At 35.2% G+C, this 11,735-nt stretch overlaps 1 protein-coding gene across 2 annotated transcripts in view; it reads right to left on the bottom strand.

The window, feature by feature from the left end:
• Positions 1–10,640, bottom strand: part of Ac76E (adenylate cyclase type 2 Ac76E) — a 200,061-nt gene extending 189,421 nt beyond the window's left edge. For both annotated transcript variants that reach the window (XM_074091532.1, XM_074091535.1), the window contains exon 1: positions 10,556–10,640. The gene's annotated coding sequence lies outside the window, so the exon portion shown is untranslated. The remainder of the gene's footprint in view (positions 1–10,555) is intronic.
• Between the last annotated feature and the right edge of the window lie 1,095 nt (positions 10,641–11,735).

Here is an 11,735-nt window from a genome sequence, read left to right as displayed (position 1 = left end):
ATTTTTAGGCAGATCATGAAATTCCTAGGCATATCATGAAACGCCGCCATATCGGTTCTGGCACTTCGCCGTTTTCAAAGTAAAATTTCGATATAATAAACCAACATAAAAAAATTGTACAAGATAGTCTTTACATTCGATTTTGAAATTTATTCTTTAATTTTTTATGACTAAAAACGTAAGACGCGAAAAATATCGTAGCAATGAAAATGTACTTGGCAAATTTTCTTTTGTAGTTCTTAGTATTTAGTTTAAAAATTTGTGTGCATGAATGTTGAGTGCAATTGTAATTGTATTGTAGACACTGTAATTGTTTCCATTTATGTATGTTAATTTCCTCTGTGTTGTTTATTACAATATCTCGTCGTATCCTACGAAAAGAGCCACAATTACAAAATGCCCACTTTTCAGGAGAAGCATTTTTGTGTTTCTTTCAAAGATAAGTAGCGAATTGATAATTATGCCAATTAAATAATGTATATTAGGTTCTAGGGTTCTGTTAAAACAAAATTTATGTCTTAATGATACATTATAGATCGATTTTGTCCTTAAATCCTTTTTCGTCGGACTAAATGAGTTTTAAAGGGCCATAAGCTACGTTGTTGCCTTTTATCGTCGAAAATTCGAGGCCACAACTACCATTAGGACCAAATTGTAGTTGTTAAAATATTTGCGTTTCAACATTTTTTAATTTTAGTATTTTTCTTGTAATACAAAAAAATGTGGCAAATAACAAATATACATTTTTTTTATTTTGTAAGATTTTTTAAATCATAAAACGTAAAGTAATTCTCTAAAATAAAACAAGTCCCATTTAAGGAAAGAAGGAAAACTAAAAACTTCTTAATTTTTCATAAACTTAAAAAAAAATTTAACTTCTGAAACTCAAAATATTCCCAACGCTCTTAATATAAAAATAAAATTGCACATTATTATTTACTCAGTCTTCAGTACTCATTGGAGGTCTTTTCTTATTCTTTCTCATCGTCTGTATCACCCGCAATAGCAACAACTTTCTCATGAGGTAACGTTATAAAAAAGTCATTAAATTCTTCAAGGTTTTTTTATTTATTTTTTGATTGACACAGAATAAAAGATTGTCTTTATTCACTTTTATAGGGTCTGTGCTTACTCTTTTAATATTTGCAACTACACTCCTTGTCCCTCTTTTCACCTTTTTTTAAGTCGTTAGTGTTTTCTAGTCTTCGCGAAAATCGTAATTAAGTATATTAATTGATAATAGGGACCAAATATTGGACAGCGTAAGTTAAGAAAATAAAGATTAACTACATTTTTATAAAGACAACGTTCCACTATTTCTTATTATTTAAAGACTGTTACCGATAACATTAGCGGGGCTTGATGTTTAAGCAAACCAAGTTAATCGCAGATTTTTGTCAGAGCTACAACACATAAATAGAAGACAAATTGATGAAGACCGAATTTTTAATAAAACTCAGATGCATTAAAAAACAGAAGCCATCATCGTACAAATTAAACGAAAAAAATAAAATGTTGGTGATATAATTTTGGAAACTTTCCCGGAGTCAAACCGAAGTTTTTTTTTTAACTTAAAACCTTCAACTTCTCGCTACTACCTTACCTACTGAATTATTTTTGCCTAATGTCACCGTCGAAAAAAAAAATGTAGAAAATGTAGGATGCGCAATGATAGACGATTTTGGAGTTGTCGATTGTCGAGTTGATTTACTAGTAATTTCTTCTATCTGCATAACTATATCATCTAGAACTTCATCGGTTTCTTTAAGTTTTTCTACAAGGATAATATTTTCATTCTGACACGGAATTGAGCTAGACGCCAAAATTGTCTCTTAATCATTGCACATTCTACATTTTCGCCAGTTTTTTCTTCGGTGATGTCATCAGGCGAAAATAATTCAGCATTAGCAGATAGTTAAACGTTTTCAAGTTGACAAAAACTTCAGTGTGGCTCCGGGAAAGTTTCCAAAATTATATCACCAATATTTTTTTTCGTTTTATCTTGTAAAATGATGGCTAGTGCTTTTTAATGCATCTGAGTTTTATTTAAAAATTCGGTCTTCATCAATTTGTTTTCTATTTATGTGTTGTAGCTCTGACAAAAATCTGCAATTAATTTGGTTTGTTTCAACATCAAGCCCGCTGTCAGGCAAAACATTGTTAATAATAAAAACAGTCACAGAAACCATCCCAGAATTTTATAAGAAATCATAAGAGAATAATATTCTAGCCTATTGACGACTGACAAGAAATTAGAAGGTAAATAGATATAATAATGCCAAAATATACAGCGAAAAAGGCCTCAAGTGCCATAAGAACCCAAAAATCAGACATGCAAAATCACACGTTCAAAATAATTATTGTTATCAAAAAGCAATTATGTTCATTCCATGAAGCCGCAATGTTAATAAACCACCCAAATATATCTTTAAAAAGCAAATATTTAAGCAATAATTCAACAAAACATAATTCGTACATAGAAAAAGGACACTACCGCAATTGTGGCTACACATTTGCTATACAAATAAAATTGAGCTATTACGCGATAGAAGACCGCAGTAGCCGTTCGGGCTTTATTCTAGGTAATATTAACCACTTCATTAAATTGTACGAATTTCTTCATTAAACTATGTAAATATATAAATAAGTAAACTAAAAAAAATATATAATACAAAAGTAAACCTAAAATAAGTAATAAATAGGATCTGAATAATGCAAAAACTTCATAAATAAATTTCGCTAAATTAACTTGGTGTTTTCTTTTTTCGTTCAGCGCCATCCTTTCTAACTATTTTCACTAATCTAAGTCCTCGACGATTCGTTTTATGGTTTTCATTGTCAAATAACGAAAAAATAGACGATCTTACAAATTAAATAACCATTACGAATGCACGCCACTCTTCCGGCGCTGTCCGCCGAGTACAGCAGAAACGGCGCTTGCGCCCCCTCCTCGCGCCCGCGTCGCTCCTTTTTGCACGGCGAATAAGGACAGCAGCGTACTTCTGGCTTTACTCCGCGTTAGAAGTGAGACATACGTAATTGTGGCTTTTTAAAAATATTTTTTTACTATTTAATAAAAAAATATTAAAATTATTATTTAAAGTTATAAACATGTATCTTGACGTGTAGAATTCAATTTCACAATAAAAACTAAAAGCCCCTATGGTGATAGTGGCTCTTATCGTAGGATACGACGATCTAATTGTACCGAATCAAATAAATAAATAAATATTAAAATACTTTGTCTCAAAACTAGGTAACTGCCATGTTTTACTGTCACTTTCTAACTTTATTACATTCAAACGGAACTCAATCGCTCGGCAGCGACGAATTTGAAGTAGTCGCATAACACAGTAACACAGTGAGCGGTTAAAAATAAACCTCCCCAGAGCCGCTTGGACAGTCACAATACTATTGTGAAAAATCCAATAAAATCTAAAGAAAAATAGAAAGAAATTATTATTGCCACGCTTAGTTACATTTTTGAGTGCTAGATTCTAAATAGCTGCACTCTGTCAAGAGTGGTTGTTATCGGTAAGGCAGTCAAGTTTTTGATTTTTACAAGCTTTTATTTAGTTTCACCCGTCCCGTTATCTGTCTGTAGTCAAATCTTGCAAGTTAATTTCGACCAAATTCCAGTAGTTCGGATTGACTTGAAATTCGGCATACTTATGTAAATTACGTACGTGACAATACAATAATCTGGTAGTGCAATGACACCCTGGTAGTACGGTCAGGATCATCTCCGCAGGACGGAACACTACAACGGTTAATGGCATCGACTTGGAATTTGGTATGCAAATGTAGCTTGGGTGACAATACAAGTAAAGTCGACTAAAAGTCAGCAAAAAAAAACTTGTATTAAAATGAAACTTATTTAAATTATTATTTTTATTTCCTACTTTTGATGTTCCTGTGAAAACGGTACCTCATTTGTTGAAAAATATCCAGCCGTTTAGGCTACAGAGAGGAAAAAAGAAAATAGACATGCATTACATTACACTCGAAAACCAAAACAATCTTTCGGGCAGTCGAGTAGCAGTCGAGGGCTGTTGAAATAACTTCCCCTAAATGCAATTACTTTTTTTTCGATTCCGATTCAATTCGAAACTCAATATGGAAAAGCAACAACCGTAACCTCGCAAGGCCCTTGTCTATCTTACTCGAAGAAACTTCAATTTCAATCAATAAACGTTAAAATAAACAAACCGAATGTTCGTAAAAAATAATGTTGATGCGCAAAAGTACAATACAGAAATATCGCAGACTAATCAAAGTAAGTTGTTTGAAAACAAGGAAAAAATCATGTTTTTTTTTGTTTTGATGTCTTTAATAAACTTCTTTTAGAATTTCCTTGCTCACCTGCGACCTTAACGATAGTTAAGCTTATCCATACTTATTATACTTATAATACTTATATACTTATATACTTATTACTTATTACTTATAATATTATAAATGCGAAAGTAACTCTGTCTGTCTGTCTGTCTGTCTGTCTGTCTGTCTGTTACGCTTTCACGCAAAAACCGCTGAACCGATTTGGATGAAATTTGGTACAGAGATAGAATAGACCATGGGAAAGAACATAGGCTATCTTTTATCGCGAAAAAAAGGCTTTAAGGGGTTGAAATAGGGGGTGAAAGTTTATATGGTGGAAGTTCGTCGCGGTCGGAAATAAAACCATGAAACTTGGCATTTAGGCACTTAATAAGAAATAAGTCGGTATGTGTTTTAGCTTTTTTGAAAATTCGACCTGTGAGGGGATGAAATAGGGGATGAAAGCTCATATGGAAGGTCGTCATTATCGAAGATAAATCGATGTTTCTTTATGAAACTTGGTATTTGGGCACGTGATAAGAGATAAATAATTTCGTTCGAGCGTTTTTAAAAATTCTTCCTGTTTGGGGGTGAAATAGGGGATGAAAGTTTATATATGTAAGATCGTCATTTTCGAAGATAAATCGATGGTTCTTTATGAAACTTGGCATTTGGGCACGTGATAAGAGATAAATAGATATATTTTCGCGCATTTTTTTAAATTCTTCCTGTGTGGGGGTGAAATAGGGGGTGAAAGTTTATATGAAGGTCGACATTGTAGAAGATAAATCGATGGTTCTTTATGAAACTTGGCATTTGGGCACTTTGAAAAATAAATAGATATTTGTTCAAGGGTTTTTGAAATGAAATAGGATGAAAAATTATATGGAACGTCGTCATTATCACAGATAAATCGATGAATCTTTGTGTTTTGGTATTCGATAAGAACAAAAAAAACCGGTTAAAATCGACTCGAACTCGCGCATCAAGGGTTCCGTGCATAGGTATTTATGAATATCAAGTGTTAGCAGAGCCAAGCTCATAAGCAAAATGTACGCAATGTGGGGTCATTTTACATGGCTTATTAACATAGACAGTCAGACATGAAAAATTATGATTTTCAGATTTTTCTTACTTATTTTGCTATAAAGGAATAAATTTGCTATAAGAGCTTCCTTTATACAAAATTTCAAGTTTGTAGGACAGCCGGAAGTACCCTATAACTTTTTTTGAGTGTAGGGTTTTAATTTCAACTCGATAAATACTCCGCACGTTTACGGGATAAAGGGTCTTGACAGACAGACGGACGGACGGACAGCAAAGTCATCCTATAAGAGTTCAATTTTTTTCCTTTTGAGGTACGGAACCCTAAAAAACATTTGTTCCGGCTCTTTTCAAATTTCGTCATTTTTCATACCTACTTGAAAATATGGGGATGAAAGTTCGTAAGGAATTCCAAACAAATTTACTATAAGTATATTTATCGGAAATATGTGTAGCAATGCTTAGTAAGAATGCCGTCTTAATTATAATCCTACCCTCCTAACTTACAATAAAGGACGTAAGATGTCAAGAGCTCACTATGAAGAATTAGTCCTTTTGTATTGGCAGGGTAGAATACTTATGTTTTTACCAAAGAATGGAGAAGAAAAAAAAAATAGTTTAGATATAAAGCAATGTATTAAAATAGGTTATTTTCAGTAAACCGTAGAAGTTTCTATGTGCTATTATTGGCAGAATAGGTACCCTAAATAAATTAAATACTTTCCAAAGTTACTATTCCACGCGGACGAAGTCGCGGGCAAAAGCTAGTGCAAAATATACGTGTTCATGCAGTTCCTCCACCTCTACACTGTAAGAACACACACAAATCACACAAACCCATCTATCATCACCACCATCACACCACACTGACGCGTTTCGAACTCAACCAGAGCTCATCTTCAGAGTAACACAACCGTACATCATGCTACCAGTTGTTAGACTAACAAACTACAACAACCGTTTTAATTTGTCACTGTAACTCCTTAAGTACCCACGTATATTAGGAAATTCTTTTAGTTCATTGATATGGACCTCCGCAAAGTAACGACTGATTCAAAAAATTATTTGATTTCTTTAATTAGAGTAGTTCGTGTGCTATCGCTCCGTCCGTCTTTCAATTTGTCTGTTTGTCCGCCGTCTGTCATAGAGCTGTATCCAGATCTATCTTTTGACCTTAAACTAAGAAATACACTGAAAGTCTTCATATGCTCTCAATCATTCAAACGTAAATAGAAACGTGATTGGTAGAGATTACTTACGGGGATAAATTCACCTCCGTTTCCGTATTTTATGATACATAACTACAGGGTTTCGATAAAAGAATAGTGTTTCCTTTCGTTATTTTGACTCCATCCTAAAAATAATTTTACGGTGACGCGAAACCCTTCTCCTGCGAATTCGAGTCCAACTCCCAGTTTTTTATCCAATGGACTAAGAGGGCAGACAAAGGGTACTCAAAGTACAGCCCTTTCAATGAGGGCTATCGCGTATGAATTCGCCGCTAGAGGCGCTAGTGTAGCGTGAGGTCTCCGAAATGTCAAATGTCATAGTTTTTGGTCGAGCTACGCGGGTTTATTTATAATTAGAATAGTTTTGTAAATATTTTGCATTACCTGAAATTAATTATGGCAATTATGCGTTACGGGGCAATTTTGAGACAGTTTTGTCTTTCGGAAACTTTTGTCCTCCCTTTTTTTCCGAACAAAACGGGACTACGCAACACTGTGGTTGCTCGATATTTTTATGGTACGGTTTTAAGGTGTATTAAATATGATTTTAATGTAAACTGTGTTTTCACGCCCGTAATAACAGACGTTTCGTGTGCTCTGCCTACCCCATTGGGATACAGGCGTGATGTTTGTGTGTGTGTGTGTGTGTTGAAAGCCACACTTAAAAATGTTACGCAACAGTGGCGCCATCTAGAAAGACAAAAAGGATAGCCCTCATTAACACAGACCGTCCATACATTAGCCGGATTAGGTCGAAGGTTGCGTCCGCGCAGAAATTTCGTTAGAGCAGACTCCGTCCGGTTCAATTATGGGTTTATGAGATTACTGGTAACTAAAGGCTGCTGGATGCAGGGAGGACAGCCTAGTGAGTTGAAAGGAAACGAGCGTGTGTCGGAAGACTGTTTAGACTTGGTTGATTTGTAAAAATTACTCGAATTAATCTGAAAATATCTGAGAAGTGTTAAAAATTGATTATGTTTTTAGTTATTTTATGTACTACATAGTTTCTGAAAAAAAAGATTTTATAATCTGTTACATTAGGTTTTGTTTTAATGGCACAGAAACTACGATACGTACAGTCACCAGTATTAATATCTGCCACAGCGGAGCGGGCAAAAATATCTGACACGTCCTTCCGGCCCTAGAAATAGAGTCGTATCAGATATTTATGCACGATTGTTGTGTCAGATATTTGTGCTGGTGACTGTTCTAGTTAAAATCATACATAAGAAAGAGAAAAACCAGCAAATATAGGTATACATGATTAATACAAGAGAACGAATTAATTCTCTAAAGATTATATTGAATAATTATTTGACAGTAGTTTTGTATTTAAAACTAGCGGCTCTTTGATTTGTAAACTTCATAAGTCGGTCTTTTTTTATCAACCCATGGACACCTACAGCGTTATTAGGACTGTGGGTGCGTTGCCGGCCTTGCAATAGGCGATACACTTATACGCAACGTAAATAAATTATTTGTGTTTGAGTTAGAAGATCTGAACTGAGCAGTTTATTTTCAGTGTCTCGTTTAACCTCTCTGTCCTTCTTACGGTTAGTAGCGTTTACTTAGTTAACATCAAGCAGGACAGGGCACTTAATGAAATTTAATACCTAAGTAGCCAAATTTTGGGTGAACGTGTAAAGTTAATTCAATGTTCTTGAATATTTAACGAAACGTCGCGGGTAAGGGATAGTTGGATTAAAGCTAGATAATTAATGAATTTGCGGATTTATTTATTCGTAACCGTTCAAATTCACAATATAATATCTAGAGTCTAGTGATTCCCAAAGTGGTCCAGGTGGACCCCAGGGGTCCACGGGAGACTTGCTGGGGTCTACGTAGGCGTGAACTAAAAATGGGGGTCCATAAGATGTTAATGGGGGTCCACGAAAATTTATCTGCTTTTGATAGTAAAGAGCAAAAATGTAAGCATAGTTTTTATAAGGGCCTACCTACATTGTTTTAAGTACCTAACTAAGCAGATAATATTTTAATAAGGCAAGCGACTGTTACTTGTCCAAACTTGCGTATTCGATATTACGTAAAATTTCGTGTACATGTACAGACTTGCAAAGCGCTATCCGCCCGACAATGCTTAATGCTTGTTCAGACACAGCGACACAATTTTTATTTTTTGGCGACTTTAAGAATGTGGTAGAAATGTAGCAGCAGGGGGTCTACCGAAACCAGTAAAATTTTGAAAGTGGTCCACGAGAAAAATAAGTTTGGGAACTACTGATCTAGACTCTGTATCCATTGGATTGCGTCGTTGTCAAGGTTATTTGAGGTTGGATGCGAGGGGCTGAAGACAGTGTTGTGGCGCGCCATGGAGTCCGCCTATGTCCAGCAGTGGACTGCTGTAGGCTGATGATGATGATGATGAATTTGACAAAAGAGGTTCTATTCTGGATTGTTAAGGTGTTTTTATGTAAACTTAGAAGATCGTATGCTAAAATCCAGAACTTCTTTCGTCGCTTGCTGGGTTATGGTGGTATACGTCTCACAGTTTGGGTACAGGCCTCCTCCTAGAATGAAAGCGCTTGGGCCATAATTCCCACGCAAGCCCGGTGTGCATTGAGAACTGCATAGATATACCATTGAATATTTTGTACAAATGTGGATACACCAACCCTCTTTAATTTTTATGTATTATCTAACGGTGGCATCTTTATTGGTTAATGTTAGGTATAAGTTTGTTAGAACTTAGTTAAATTGTACCGTTTGTGCCCAAATAAACATTAAAACATTGAATTGTTTCGCGAAGTACTTTTCCTCACGATATCTTACTTCAACGTAAAGCTTGAAGTAAATTTCAAATTACGATTGGTTTTTTGGAGTCTTTTTGTATTTTTATTTTAACTCCAAATTTGTTAATTTTACGGCCATCCCGTAAAACCATATCGAAAATACAAACTGAGATATGGATGCACAGAAAAACCAGAAAAGCGGCCAGCGGTGGTGTAGGGGTTATAGCATGCAGCACAGAATGCTGAGGACCTGGGTTCGGTTCCCAGCGCTGGTCTCTTTTTCTGGTTTTTCTGTGCATCCATGTCTCAGTTTGTATTTTCGATGGTAAATTTCAATTTCGAAAAACCTACTTGCTTGCTTGCTTACTTACTTGGTACTTAATTTTATAGATCGCGATTATTTTTAACGAGCTCCTAATATCTCGACACACTTGCTATATAATGTGAAAACCTACTTAATGTTTAAACCACCCGTTAATTATTATAAGCCTCTCTAAAATTCATGGAACTCAAGCTCAAATTCAATAATAACCACAAGTGAACGTCAAGTCTGCGGTTACTGAAATTAGTCAGAACAAACCTACTCCAACCTACCTACTCCAAAGTTACATGTGGTTTCTGGTCTGTCGGCAAACATAGCAAGTATGATCTTTTACCAAGCTGGAATACATCCCTAACTATGTCTAATTAGTGGACCACAAGCATAACTTTCTGTTTTCAACTCTGTTTTCAACAACTATAAAACATTTACTTTGCTCACCCGCGACCTTAGGATTGCTACGTTTATGCAACAAATTTAATGTTCATGCAGTTCCTCCACTGTAAGAACACACACAAATTACACACACCCAATTACCACACTACGCTGACGCGTTTCAAACTCAATCGTTCATACAAACGCTCGAAAAACACAATCCTCCTTCGGGCAGTCGGTAAAAAAGAAAACGATTAAAATAACTCCATCTAATGCAATATTTTTTGCGATATTTCGATTCCAATTCAATTCCAATTTCAATAAGTATGGAAAGCAATAACCGTAACCTTGCAAGGCCTCGCCTATCTCATTTGAAAAAAAAAAGATATTTCACTCAACAAAATCTGAACAGGGCTTCCAGCTCCAGTTCTGTGCCTTCCTCTTATGTACGAGGAACAAGGGCACAATAATAGGGTTCCATTTGTTACCCAAAAGGTAGGGAACCCTAAATATATACTCACATTTGAATGCAAGATGCACACAGCGCACAGCAGTATAAGCGTGAACAGTAGAGTGACGCAGAGCGCCGACACGAAGAGAGCGTGTTTCAATCGGACGCAGTATCTTCTGTACAGGGCTTCCAGCTCCAATTCTGTGCCTTCCTCTTCTGTGGACAACATGAGTCAATAAATAAATAAATATAATTGGACAACTGATACGCTAAGCAAAGCTAGTAATATTGGGTACCTACTAATGCCTAATGGATAAACATACTAATATAGAGACCTATTTAATTAAATAATGTAAATTAAATACGGCAGAAGGCCAGGCTATTAGTACAACACGCATAGTTCTCAACAGTTAATTTTGTACTCCTTTTCATTTACATGACATTTTATGTATTTTATTGAAAAAAATAAATTCGTCTCGTCCCTAGAGAAATCGTTAGGAGTTTATGAATAATCACTATCTGAATTATAGAGAGTTTACGTTATCTTCAAATATATTTTTTTAAACGCGTAAAGCAAACCTCTTCAAAACATAAAAGAGGGCGTATACAGAAATACATACTTAATAATATTATTTCCTAGTATCTATTTGCTATTAAACAAATTATTGAAACAAATTCCTGCTATAATAATATCAAATGTCAAAACAGATACTTAATATTGCACGTGACTATACGTTATTCAAAGGTTTATACCACGTTGGTACAGTCGCGACTTTGTGTCTGTGTGACATAAATATCCTGAACGACGCTCCACACTGTCTCTGTGCACTCACACAAAGCTATACCCCCGCGCATTGGCCATTTGGGAGTCACTCACACAATCGCAAAGCTGCTGCTAGGTAGTTATGCTATCTAATTCGCTAGATACATATCAATTCGGGTCGTAATGTACGAACGTCGGTATTAATTTGTGTTCAACCTATCAGTTTGGAAAGGTCGAGGGTAAAACGATTACTTGAATATACGAGTAGGACTTGCTTACACCGTATGCTAGTGATAGAGTGAGAAGGTATATCTTTCGAATATACTTCTATACAAAAGAATCGAAAAAGGAATGCTTTTGAAACTAGCCTTTACCAGCAGCTTTGAACGCATAAACCATTTGCCTTAGCAATTGAATTGAGATACCGGGATTTTACAAAAATGTGTTTTTTGATGTTATAATTTTATTGCTATGTAGTAAAATAATC

Source organism: Choristoneura fumiferana, chromosome 8, assembly GCF_025370935.1.
Source record: "Choristoneura fumiferana chromosome 8, NRCan_CFum_1, whole genome shotgun sequence".
Lineage (NCBI taxonomy): Eukaryota > Metazoa > Arthropoda > Insecta > Lepidoptera > Tortricidae > Choristoneura > Choristoneura fumiferana.
This window is presented reverse-complemented; position numbering and strand designations above follow the sequence as displayed.